Raw genomic sequence first — 14,327 nt, 5'->3', positions numbered from 1 at the left:
GGTTAGAATGGTTGATGAATGAGCAAAGGTGTTAATAAAGTCCATAAGGCGTTATTATTTGTCAATAAAGCCTTATGGTTTGTTTAATGTCAATTACACACACCACAAAGCTTTATTGACCCAACAACTGTTAAAGGAAATAATATCATGTTATTGATTTATTTTATCATGAACAGCTAATTTCATTGCATATCAGATATCCTACAATAAATTATTCCAATGTGTTTTAGGGTCTATGCTTAGTGTTTTAAAAGCAAATAATATCTGTATTAATAATTAATGCCACTATTAAAATCTGGCATGAGATGGACATTGTTCTGCAAAGGCTGTCTGCTGAAAAAGTTCCATCCCTCTGTACTGCTTCAGGATTTATGGGTCAGCAAAACAGCGCCCCCTAAGCTGGTTTAACTTTTATTTTTTACCACATCAGTAGCTCCAAACAAACATCTAAACCTTTATAACAGCAGCAGAGTTCCTGGAGTCTGATGAGCTTCAGCTCCTCACCAGCCTCCATCAGCAGATGCTGCTGGTCTGGAGATGCTACTATGTCTATACCTGGTTTGGTCTCCAGATCAGAGCAGGCAGATCCTCCATGGCAGAATCAGTGACTCTGGGATCGACCTCATGGTCTTCCAGAGAAAGCTGCATAGCTGCTTTTACCTGAACTATATAAACCATGCTTGAGCTGAACCTCCAGGGCCTGGACTGGCTTTCATGAAATAGTCAATACCAGGATGCTAAATGCTAATGATGAACTCAGGAGGAGGACTGGTTCTGACCCGGGACGTCCTCTCTGGAGCCAGATCAGGTGGTGGAGACAGAAGGACTGGAGGAGAATCACATCAGTGATGGACAATGTCTCACCCCTCCATGCATGGAGCTGCAGGGCTCCTTCAGGGACAGATGCTGCATCCCAGATGTTCTGAGGAGCATTTCCATAGCTGCTTCCTCCAGCTGCTGCTGAACTTTATGATCTCTGCTGCTCCAACAGACATAACATCTGTTTACATCGTACTAATCGTTGCACTGCTTCTGATCCAAGCATTAACTCTTCACACTGTCCCCAGATACTACGGTATCATGCTTTAGCTAGGATGCTGCTGCACTACTATTCATGTAGCATGGTGTATTTTCGTATGTTATAGAATAGTATGTATGTAAATACTGCATATTCTATTATAATGAGTTAGATAAATACGCTGGAGTTCCACTATCAAATAACTTTTTTACTCTGGTCAATATTTACTCCTGTATTTAATATTATCTTTTATTATATAAAATACCAGATGTGATATCTAGTATTAAAGAGTTAACTTTAGATCAGACTGGTTTGTTATTTTTCTTCTGCTCTAACTGTCCATGTTTGCTACCTTTAACTTTTTATCCCCCAACCATAACTATAGAAAAGTTGGACAAAGCTATTTTCAGTGACTCAAGGATTTATGTATTTGATTTTTATTTTTCATGTTTAGACTCTGAGAAAGGAGCAGCAAATGTCAGCTAATCAGTAGAAGACTCCTCCTTTTCCAGAGGACTTTGATAAGCTTATACAAAAAATGTCTGTAATGGAAACAAAAACTCACCATTCTGAAGTAAAATTGGAGGTAAACATATCTAGTAATGACACGACTCCCCCCATGACTCTGAACAATACCACCAGCCCAGTGACTCCAACCTGTGATGGACATGGGGTTAAATACCCTGGGTGCAAGGCCCAAGGGTCAAGGAAGAACCTTATAACTAGATGAAGAGAACTGGATGATATTATAGAGAAATGTTCCTTTTTCACAGGGAAAAGGAAACAAGGTGACGTTATCAGTAGTGAACCAGCTGGAAATGATGGAGTTCCACTCCGCTCACCGCTTCATCCTGTCACCCAGGACAACGATCCTCCTCCTGACAACAATCAGAGAAGGTGATGCAGGATGTGACTGAACCACCATCATTCCAGGAGGACTCAGCCCAGACCTCAACAGGCCAATCAGACCATCTACTGGCCCCAGCAACAAACCCAGAACCTACCACCACCCCACTCTCCAGGAAGCTTTCTGAATTCAAAAAGTCTGGAGTAATGATGAGTACCAAGCTTTATACTCCTGCACTACAGAAAACAAGTCCAGTTGTTTTGTTTTTTACTTTTTGTTTGGAATGACCATGACCTGATGACTGAGAATCTTCACCAGCGTACTCCTAACCCATCGTCTACACATGTAGAGGATGATGAACATCACTGAGGTCAGGACCTTCACATCCCTTCACTGTGATGTACAGAGGACCTAAAGTGGTAAATTATCAGACATGATGACCTCCAGAACAACATGGGGCCCTGATGGGAGATAACTGGTAAAATATCTGATGATACGTGGTGGAAAGAATAAAGATAAAGGATAAAAAACAGAAACAATCCTATTAAAAGTCATAAACTGTCAGATGCAACCTGCCACAGAGACATCATCAACCACTAAATCATATAAACTGGGTTTACTAAACATTAGATCTCTGTCAGGAAAATCCCTTTAAATTAATGACTTCATTATTGACAATAATCATGATGTTTTTAACAGAAACATGGTTACATGAATTTAATGAAGCACAAATTCAGCAGCAGGTCAGGCCAGCTGGACTATAAACTGAAACATTAACAGTCAAAGGCAAATATAAACTGACAGGCTTTCAGTCTTTAAATGAACTCTTTCAGCACTTTTCCAGTTTTCTGGGAGTTTGTTCCAGATCAGTGGAGCATAGGAACTAAATGCTGCTTCTCCATGTCTGGTTCTGGTTCTGGTTCTGGTTCTGCAGAGCAGGCTGGAGGCAGAAGACCTGAGTGGTCTGGAGGGTTGATGCCCTGATAACAAGTCTGTGATGGATTTAGGTGCTGCCACTAAGACAAACACATGGATTAGTTTTTACCTGGAGAGTTGAGTTTTCCCAAAAACACCTTTTTCTACTTTAGTGAATCATTAAACAAAGTTTCCACTCCTCCACCTTTCCTTTGCTGTCTGCTCTCACAAAGGAAATTGTAGTTTGGAGGAGTTGTGCCATAATATACCATGATGATAGTAACACAGATTGAATCCTGAACAGTGGATGATTCAGCAAAGAAAGTCCACTCCTGCTGCAAACGATAAGGGGGGGCAGGAGAAGCCTTTCTCTCCCCCTCTCTCGCTCGTCCCTTCTTCACTCCATCTGTTCCTCTGAGATGTTTTCTGTTGGTTCTGTTCATGTTCTGCTTTCTGAATCGTCTGGTTACTGAACAGAACTTTATAAATAAACTTTTCTTGCTGCTGTCACACCTGAATTTCCCCATTGAGGAACAACAAAGGAATTGTTATTCTTTTAATACTTGTATATAAATAAATATCTTGCAGACAGGATTGCTGTCTCCAGGCCTCCAGCTGAATATTCCTGCTTCACAGGATGGTCATGTGACATTATGTGACATTATGTGACATTATGTACTGTGTCTCTTTGTCAGAAAATAACTGGGTTTCTATTGAGAGCAGCCAATCAGAGAGCAGCTGGTCGTGGTGTCATCAGTTACCAGGTGAAGCAGCAGCAGCAGCACATAAACCAGAGGCAGCAGGAGTTTGGTTTCTTCCTGTAAACGTTAGGACACTGATCCAGGAGTCTGTGTCGGTTCTGCTGGTTCTCTCTGATCAGTTCCCTCCTCATGTCTCTCAGAGTCTCTGTGGAGAGTTTAATGCTGCAGATGGTTCTGCTGGTTCTCTCTGATCAGTTCCCTCTTCATGTCTCTGTGGAGAGATTAATGCTGCAGATGGTTCTGCTGCTCCAGTTTAGCTTCATTACCTGTTAATGTTTATTAACTGCAGCTGACATCAGGACAGAGAGGTTCCTGATGCTGGAACACCATCAGGGTTTATAATAACGCTCCTTCTGAGGACCTATCATGACCTTTGACCTGCAGCTAGCCCCTATTCAGAAACAAAAGTGTCTAAATGAATTTAGCTTTGAGTTAAATGTCCACAGAATCATTTCACACAGAGAGGAACAGCCAAACAAAGATGCATGATGTCAGCAGGGTGGAAGATGCTGCCTAGCAGAGACGTGTCCATTTATCAAGGAGTTGTCCCCCTGGGAGGTGAAGGAAAGACGATGAAGCAGGAAGCAGCTGCTGTGATACAGGACCAGCCTGGAGAACTGAATCTGAATCAGAAGCTGAAACACCAGAAAACCTGCTGATGGTGCTGCTGCTGCTGCTGAGGAGGCATCAGCTGCTGTGAAACAGAACCAGCCTGGAGAACTGGACCAGAACCAGCCTGGTGAACTGGATCAGAACCAGTCTGGTGAACTGGACCAGAACCAGCCTCTGTTACTGAAAATCAAACCACTGATAGAGGCTGAAACACCAGAAAAACTGCCGCTGCTGCTGAGGAGGCATCAGCTGCTGGAAGACATCAGTCTCTGTTTCACAGGAGAGGAAGAGACAGCAGCGCCCCCTGCTGGTATAATCAGAGCCATGCAGCAACATATTAATTTGTTATTTAAGTGAATAAATATACAGTAGCCCTAACAGTGTTGGGGGGGGGGGGGGATATATGAATGTAAACTAAAATATATGAATGGAAAATTAGACCTGAATGAATGGAAGTCTCAGAATGTAATAGAGAATAACGTATTGCTTTCATTCTGTAGTTCTGTTATTGATCTCTTGGATCTCTGACTATGAACACATTTAAACTAAAACTGAGAGCAACAGTAACATTCCTGACAGAGAACATACAGCAGCTTCTGAAATAATTTCTGTGTCTCCTACGTTATTAAAAAGCTGCTGTTGGCATAAAAACAAAGAGCAGCACAAAGAAACTGTTCAGACCTGAGAGCGTTCCCTGTGTTAGAAAAATGATGTGTGGCTGAGAATATAGAAATAAATCACCTGAAGATCCCAAAGTGTTTTACACTGGTCAGTTATTCACCCATTCATTCACACATTCACTCCCTGATGGTGGTGAGCTATGTTATAGTCACAGCTGCCCTGGGGCAGACTGACAGAGGTGAGGCTGCACACAGAATGCTGGAGCTAAACCTGCAGAATATGTAAATAATTTAATGGCAATAAAATTATAACTCTGACACATGTGCATGTCTCTAAGTTGTTCCTTAGCAGACTTTAATAGAAGACTGTATATTTTTCATGTAATAGGGCTGAGTCAGTTTTATGTAAACTAAGTGGTTTAAAAGACATTTTGCTGTAACTTGATTCCTTTAGTAAACCATGTAGCTTGTTGTAATCTCAGGTTTTGGACAGGCGTAATGTTATAAAGTTATAATGTAGCCTCAGTGTTACTCACAGAGGTCCAGAGAACACTCAGTTTGTGTTTGTTTGCTCAGACACGTGAAACATTAGGAGGAACATTGGTTCTGACCTGTGGTACCTGTTAGAACCTGCTACATTCTGATCAGGGTTCTCACAGAAGATTCAAAGTTATAAATGGTAAACAGACTGAACTTATATAGCACCTTTCCAGTCATGCTGACCACCCAAAGCGTTGAACACTAGAGCCACATTCACCCAGTCACTATAACTAACACATTTATACACCAGCATCCGCTGCAGGTCCACCAGGTTCTGCAAAAGCTTTTTCCCTGCTGCCATCAGACTGTAGAACTGCTAAAATATAAACTATAAACTCTGCACAACATTTGCATATTTGCACATTTGCATAATTGCATCCTTATCCAGCGGTATAAATGCTGCCGAACTCTCAGTTTCTAAAATGCATTCTAAAATGCATTCTGCACATATACACAAATCATTTCTGCACATATAATCATTGTTGTTTTTTTAATAATACTCACCTGCACACTGTCTCTTTCTCCTGCATTATTTACATTTCTATTGTTTATTATAAATCACTGCTGCACCTCATCCTGTAATCTACTGCAATTTACTGTAATGTTCAAGCTGTATGCAAATTAAATTTGGTTCTGTACGCACTCTGTGCATATATAATGACAAATAAAGTTGTCTAAGTCTAATTGAGTCTTCTCCAGCTGTGGAGGAATTTTGACCTGTTCATCTTTGCAGAGTTGTTGTAATTCAGCCAGACTGGAGGTTTTCCAGCATGAACGGCCTTTAAGGTCCCACAGCATCTCAGTAGAATAATGTCATTAAAAAAAACATAAAAACTACAATGTTAGGGATGTATGAAAGTTTAAATCTGTTTAATGTAGAATGTAATTACAGCAAATGTCATAATGGAGTTTAATGGGGGAAACTCTCTGATCTCTGCCTGTGGACCCTGGAGGAGAGCGCTCTACACTGGGTTTGTAGACTGGCCTCCTTTACAGGGAGAATCTAAGCTAACTGTGAAAGAGGAGAGCTGACATGGAGAGAGCAACACCTCTGACCTGCAGGGATCCACATGCTGCAGCTCTGCAGCGCTGAGCTTCCTATAAAGTGTTAATTCATCGTTAAGGACAGAGATTAACATCTGGAATCAAGCTGGAACATAAATGTGGGGACAGTGCAGCGATCTGAATACTTTGTAGATGTGCTGTATATCACATGAACTTGATTAATCTTTGTTAAGGTTTATTCTGCTAATTTACCAGACAGTTTGGGACCAGAGCCAGCAGGTGGAAAGGTTCTGCCTCCAGTCTGAGCTCCTCTGGGGCCCCGAGTAAAGAAAGGAAGCCCTCAATCCTCTGAGGGTCCAGATAATAAAAAGCAGGAGTGATTCTGGCTCTTCTCTGCAGAAAAGTGTTTGGTTCTTTCTAGGATAATAAGGGGTTAATATAATAACCCTATCATTTAAAATATCACATACATTTCCTCTTCATGGATGTGTCCCACTTGTTTTTCTTCACAAAAGATTACAGTTTTATATCTTTATGTTTGAAGCCTGAAATGTGGCAAAAGGTCAAAAAGTTCAAGGCGCTGTAACTGAGAAAGCAGCTTCCAGAAGTCTTTTGGTGGTAACCATCACTGATGTGGGCTCTGTGGAGCCTCTGGAGGCCACAGCAACATAAAGGCTGATAGACGGATGGATGGATGGATGGATGGATGGATGGATGGATGGATGGATGGATGGTGCTGTAACTGAGAAAGCAGCTTCCAGAAGTCTTTTGGTGGTAACCATCACTGATGTGGGCTCTGTGGAGCCTCTGGAGGCCACAGCAACATAAAGGCTGATAGACGGATGGATGGATGGATGGATGGATGGATGGATGGATGGATGGATGGATGGATGGATGGATGGATGGATGGATGGATGGATGGATGGTGCTGTAACTGAGAAAGCAGCTTCCAGAAGTCTTTTGGTGGTAACCATCACTGATGTGGGCTCTGTGGAGCCTCTGGAGGCCACAGCAACATAAAGGCTGATAGACGGATGGATGATAGATGGATGGATGGATGGATGGATGGATGGATGGATGGATGGATGGATGGATGGTGCTGTAACTGAGAAAGCAGCTTCCAGAAGTCTTTTGGTGGTAACCATCACTGATGTGGGCTCTGTGGAGCCTCTGGAGGCCACAGCAACATAAAGGCTGGAAGATGCTGACGACATGCTGAGCATCACATGAAGCCTCCACTCTGGTCCAGAAGACTGAGCAGCTCCTCTTAACGATGCTGTGACTGTCAGGATGAGCAGAGAAAATGAAGCAGCTTTATAAAAATGCTAAAATAATATAAAACTAGTGCAGCTAATACTGACGCTGTGAAGGTCGTGGAATTAAGGTGTTGTTCAGTCGTTGTGATTCAGCTCTCTTTTATACAGAAATGGCGTCTTGTCGCCATGGTGATCCTGTGTAACATGAGTTCGTTGAAGTCGTGTGTTTAACTGAGAAATATTAATTACTAATGTTTGTAGTCACCATTTTCTGTTAATATCCCCATTTATGCTGCCGTCTCTGATGGATTATCAGTAAAATATCTATAAATCAGACTAAGTTAACCATTTCAGTCCCACAGAACCAAAGCTAAACATGTTTTCTAGTTGAGACGGCGCTCACCTTGGATTAGGGGAGTGGTGGCCTGATGGTTAGAGCAGCGTGCACTCAGAGAAGGATGCAAGTCCCCGGTTCAATCCCCAGTGCCTGCACTCTGGGTCCCTGAGCAAGACCCTTAACCCCAGATTATTCCCTGGGGGCCACACATGGCAGCCCACTGCTCCCCAAGGGGATGGATTAAGATGCAGAGAACACATTTTGTTGTAATGTATTGTAGCCTCTGTTGAGGGCTCCCCGAAATCACCACACACAGAGTCGGGTAGTCAGAACATTCACGTTTTAATGGCGGAACACACAGGTCTTTTCATTCGAACACATAGCCTTTTCGCTCACGGTTCGCTCCCTCTTCTCTGCCGCTAAGCCTCATGGGAAAACACATAACAACATAACAGCACCCTCTAATCGCTACATTGCCCCCCCCCTCAGACGGTTAGCTGTCCCCAGCAACCAGGAATGCCTAAGTGAAATGAACCACAACATTGTACAACAACAGAACTCTTAACCCATTACGAATTAACTACAAAGTCTCTGAACCGTGCAGGAAGGCGCCGTTGTCTGGGGTTAGCGCGCCGGGACTCACCCATGACAACTTGAGGCGTAGGAGAAACCACTGGCAGAGGGTCCGTCTCCAGCTCGCTCACCGCAGGCTTGCCTGGCTGATATGGGGCCAAACGGTCCCGGTGAAGAACCACCAGCCGGCCCCTCTTGCGCAGCCGCACCCGGTACACCACATCAGAAAGTCTGTGAATCACCACAGATGGCCCAGCCCACTGACTGGTGAGCTTTGGGGACAGTCCTTTCTTCCGTTCAGGGCAAAACACCCAAACCTTGTCCCCAGGCTCGAAGTTCCTCCCCCGACAGCGCGAATCATAGGCCCGCTTCTGCTTGAGTCCGGCTGCAGTTAGGCACTCCCGAGCCAGTTCATGAGCAACCCGCAGACGCTGCTTTAAATCACAGATGTAGCGCAGCCCTGGCCCAACAGGTTGCTCCGTTTCGGGGGGTGGTCCAAACACCAAGTCCACTGGGGTGCGTAGTTCATGGCCAAACATCAGCAAAGCAGGGGTGCAGTGAGTAGACTCCTGGACCGCTGTCCGATAAGCCCACAAGATGACAGGCAGGTGTAGATCCCAGTCATGTTGCCGTTTATCCACCAGAATAGCCAACTGGGTGGACAAGGTCCGGTTGAACCGCTCAACCAGCCCATCGCTTTGAGGGTGAAGTGGCGTGGTTCGTGTCTTCTTGATGCCAAGCCTCCGGCAGACCTCGCCAAACATCTCCACCTCAAAGTTCCGGCCCTGATCACTGTGCAGCTCCTCGGGGGCACCGAACCGACAGAACATCTCGCTCACCAGTCTTTCAGCCGTGGTGGCAGCACTCTGGTCGGGGATGGCATATGCCTCCGGCCACTTAGTGAAATAGTCCATGGCAACTAGGATGTAGCGGTTCCCTCTTTCCGTCACAGGAAATGGGCCTAGTACATCCACACCCACTCGTTCCATTGGAGCACCGACCTGGTACTGCTGCAAGGGGGCATGTGAGCGCTGGGTTGGCCCTTTCTTTGCTGTGCAAGCATCACAACAATGGACATGGAGCTCCACATCTTGGCGGCAGCCGGGCCAATGGAATCTCGACCGGAGGCATTGCAGTGTCTTGGCGACTCCAAAGTGACCTGCCCCCACAGAGCCATGGACCATCTGGAGCACCTTGGCCCGCAATTGTTTGGGCACCAGCAACTGGAGAACGTCACGCTGTGCTGCTGGAGCTTGCCACTGTCGATAAAGGAGCCCACCGTGGCAACAAATGGTGGACCACTGGGAGTACAGTGCCTTAGTCTCTGGATCTAGAGCTGCTATCGCCTCCCAGGTGGGCCGCTGGCCAGCCTCCACCCACTGCTTGATCCGAGCGAGAACAGGGTCCCGATCTTGTTCCTCCTGCAGTTGTTCGGCCTCCATAACTTCCACACCATCCACAGACTCTTCGGTCACCCTGAGACACCTAGGATGTTGTGGGTTTTTGCTGGTGACTTGTAGAGCCACAGTCTGGGGGCCCATTGACTCACGTCCTTCCACCCGTTGACACTGCTTACAGCCAATTCCTGTTGCACACGGCCGGCGGGACAGGGCATCAGCATTGCCATGAAGCCAACCAGCCCGGTGAACGATTTGGAAGTTGTAATCCTGCAGTGCCTCCAACCACCGTGCTAGTTGCCCCTCTGGCTCTTTGAAATTCAGCAACCAGGTCAGGGATGCATGGTCAGTGCGAAGAAGAAACTTCCTCCCATAGAGGTAGTGGCGGAAGTGTCGAACCCCCTGGACAACAGCCAGCAACTCCCGCCGGGTGACACAATAGTTCCTTTCTGCCCGGCTGAGGGTGCGGCTGTAATAAGCAACAACCCGTTCTCCTGTCTCTCCCCCTTGCGAGAGCACCGCCCCAATGCCTCCATCACTGGCATCAGTATCCAGAATGAAGGGTTGGTTTGGGTCAGGATACTGCAGTACTGGGGCCCCCACCAGTGCCATCCTGAGGGCAGAGAAGGCAGCAGCACAGTCTTCATCCCAGTGGAAAGTTTGTCCCTTTTGGGTCAGCCGATGCAGGGGGCTGGCGAGAGTGGCAAAGTCCTTTACAAATCTCCGGTAATAGGAGGCTAGCCCCAAGAAGCTACGCAGCTCCTTAGTGTCCCGAGGCTCTGGCCAATTTCTCACTGCACTGACCTTGTCTGGGTCTGTAGATACTCCGGCTGCACTGATGATGTGGCCCAGGAAAGTGGTCTCTCTCCGGAGCAGGTGGCACTTCCGTGGGTGAAGTCGCAGGTTAGCCTGGCGAATGGCATCAAACACTTCCTGAAGGTTGGCCAGGGCAGCCTCGAAACTGTCTGCGTGCACCAGAAGATCATCCAGGTAGACCGCGCAGCGGCTTCGTGGAATATGGGCCAACACCCTTTCCATGAGGCGTTCAAAGGTAGCTGGGGCGTTGCAGAGACCAAAAGGCATCACCTTAAATTGCCACAGTCCCTGACCAATGGTGAATGCTGTCTTTGGGCTAGCTTCTGGAGACAGTTCCACTTGCCAATAACCGCTGCGAGGGTCAAGGGAACTGAACCAACTGGACCCAGCAATGTAGTCCAGCGTATCGTCAATGCGTGGGAGGGGGTAGGAGTCTTTGCGGGTGTTTTCATTCAGTCGTCGGTAGTCAACACAGAACCGCCAGTCTTTGTCTTTCTTTCCCACCAGCACTACCGGTGCGGCCCAGGGACTGTTGGAGGGCTCTATGACATCGGCCTTTAGCATCTCTTCGATCTTCTTCTCTGCCACAGCCCGCCTTGAAAAGGGCAGACGGTGGGGTCGTAGACGGATAGGTCTCGTTTCTCCAGTGTCGATGTCGTGCTGTACCAGATTAGTGCGAGTACACTCCTCATCCTTAGCAGCAAAAATGTCAATGTAGGCCTCCAGCAGGTCCTGTAACCGTTCACTCTGCTCCTGATCCAGTCCTCCACAGCTTCGCAGGCACAGCTCCCGTACAGCCTGCCTTGTCTCCTCTGATGGCAGTTCTGCATGTGCCTCCTCCGTCTCCACCAAGTCATCCAGTGGCCTTTGAGGAGCCCCGTTGCGGTCTTCTGCTAGTGTTGGTGCATTAACCTGTTGCACCTTCTCTTGACGTTGGGAGTGAAGTTGAACGGCTTTGTGGCCCATTCGGAGCGTGGCTGAAGTAACATCTATGATGCCCCCCCACGCCGCCAGCAAGTCCAATCCAATAATACAGGGGTCCTGGATTTTCGCTAGCCAAAACATGTGTTGACTTTTCTGACCCTCCACCTCCACATCAAGGACCCGCCAGCCTTTCATCCTTGAGCGCTCCCCAGTGGCCGTGGTGATGTATTTCTTAGTTAGGGACCATCCTCTAGGACTTGGTGCCTCTGTTCCAGGCAGTATGCCCGGTCGAACCAAGGAGGCCGTGGAGCCAGTGTCTATCAGAGCACAGAGGGCAACACCATTTAGCATAATGTTCACATATAGTCCATGTGGGCTGCCCAGTCGTCCCAACCGCATTGCATTTTCAGTTGTAGGGGTGTATTCTGGTGGTGGCAGGCCCCCTCCAGTACCACCCCCAATCAGTTTAAAGGAGGCTGTAAGTCTCCTTTACGTGGAGCTGGTGCGGGACAGTCACGAGCCAGATGCCCCAGCTCTCCACAACGGTAGCACTCTGGTCTTCTTCGTCGCCGACCCCCGGATGGTGCTCGCGGTTGGACAGCTGTTGCTTGTCTCAGGTTATCCTCATCATCGCTCTCAGTACAAGCTTGGTTTGCATACAGCCTCACCCCTGGAGCAGTATTCTTGACGCTTAGAATAGGCTCTACCCTCTCTGCCTCCTCCAGCACCGCTGCCCAGCTGTTATGGGGGTGGACACTGATATGTTCACAAAGTCTGGCTGGCCGAAGTCCCCTAATGAAGGCTTGGAGGGCAAGTTTCTCCTGTATTGCTTTCTCCAGATCAGGGTAACCTTGTCGCGTTTGTAGCAGAATGTCAGCTGCATAAGAGCCTAGGGACTCACCTTCCAGGCGCCGGCGATTAATCAGCTGTTCCCTTGCATGCTCGGCATAAATCCTTCTGCCAAAACGCCTCCGGAGAGCTTCCTGGATCAACGGCCAACTGTGGCGTTCCTCTTGGCGTAGGTCAGACAGTACTTGTAGGGCACCTCCCTCTAAGCTCAAGGCGACTTGAAGCGCTGTCTCCTCTGGGGACCAGCCACCCAGTTCGGCAGCCATCTCCACCTGGACAAGGTAACCATCCAGTGCTGTCTCCCCATTATAACGCGGGAGCTTGGGTAGAGTTGGAAGGTGACGCCGTCGGGGAACCTCCTCCCTAGCAATCCTCTCCTCCGACTCTTGCCTTCCGATGGTAGGCGGGGAAGCAGGGACGGGGGCACCCGTCAGCCTCGACAAAGGCCGCCCTCGGACAGCGCTTGCTCCATCCGGTCGGCTGCTGCTGTCTCGAGTGTCCCTCGCGCTTTGCTCCGCCGTCTGCCTTAACAAAGGCAATTTGCTTCTTCTTCTCCGTCTTTCCGAGCCAGGCTGCTCCTCCGTGAAAGCGAGTTCTTCTTCCAGTTCGGCTAGCAGCCGTTCAATGTTCTGTAATGATGTCATTTTTAGCATCCCACTTCTGACACCAATGTAGCCTCTGTTGAGGGCTCCCCGAAATCACCACACACAGAGTCGGGTAGTCAGAACATTCACGTTTTAATGGCGGAACACACAGGTCTTATCATTCGAACACATAGCCTTTTCGCTCACGGTTCGCTCCCTCTTCTCTGCCGCTAAGCCTCATGGGAAAACACATAACAACATAACATCACCCTCTAATCGCTACAGTATGTTTCAATGACAATAAAGATGATGTTACTATTACTATATATTATTATTACTATTAAGTTGAATTAAAATAAAGGCAGTGGACGCACTAACCAATAGAAACTCTCCTGCTGAATAATCATCTTGTCCTCTGTCAGGTGGAGCCTCCAGTCTGCTCACATTCAGTCTACCTGGGACTTATTTAAGCTCAGAGATCACAGAAAATGACATTATAAACATTGATAATATGTAAAATCTGTGATAGCCACCTGTCCAGGTGAACCCTGCCTCTCACCCAGGTAATGTTGGAGATAGACACCAGCACCCCTCAGGACCCCAGCAGAGATAAATCTGTTAGATCAGGGATTCCCAAAGTGTGGTGTGCGCGAGCTGCCACTAGGGGGTGCGCGAGCTGAAATCTGTAATGGCGGTTTGACAGTGATTTTTCCCCACACCATAAAGACGTGTAAATAATCATTTCCTTTGTGGAAACAAAAATCAAAACAGCAAATTTAATAAATAAATAAAATGTATTGACATGAAATTCTGTTCATTTTAAAAAGTGTTGTTCCACACTTCATTTTAAGATGAATTTATCTTCTTCTACGCATTGAAGCACAATGCGTAGAAGAAGCAGCTTGTGCCCTCTACTTCATTCATTCTCGCAAATATGCTCAGTTGGCTGAAACCAGGGAATCGGAGGCAACAGACGAATGAATTGCAAATCATTGACAAATGTCAATGTCATTGATAAATGTCTCTCCAACTCTTTCCTCGCTTCACGTCGTGTACGTCAGTAGAGGGACAATTGAATTCGGGCCAAAAGTTTTTACAAGCTTAAATTGAGCGACCAGTCTCTCTTTCTATCGCGCAGCGCCTCCAACCAACGCTGCTCCTGTTGGGGTGACTCTGAACCTCTACCAGCACTGACGCGCATTGCTCGCCCACCCCGCTGCAGCCTCCGCGATTTATTGACTCTTCACGCACAGAGCTACAATAGGTTTCATTG

The sequence above is a fragment of the Fundulus heteroclitus genome, unplaced genomic scaffold (assembly GCF_011125445.2).
Source record: "Fundulus heteroclitus isolate FHET01 unplaced genomic scaffold, MU-UCD_Fhet_4.1 scaffold_41, whole genome shotgun sequence".
Lineage (NCBI taxonomy): Eukaryota > Metazoa > Chordata > Actinopteri > Cyprinodontiformes > Fundulidae > Fundulus > Fundulus heteroclitus.
This window is presented reverse-complemented; position numbering follows the sequence as displayed.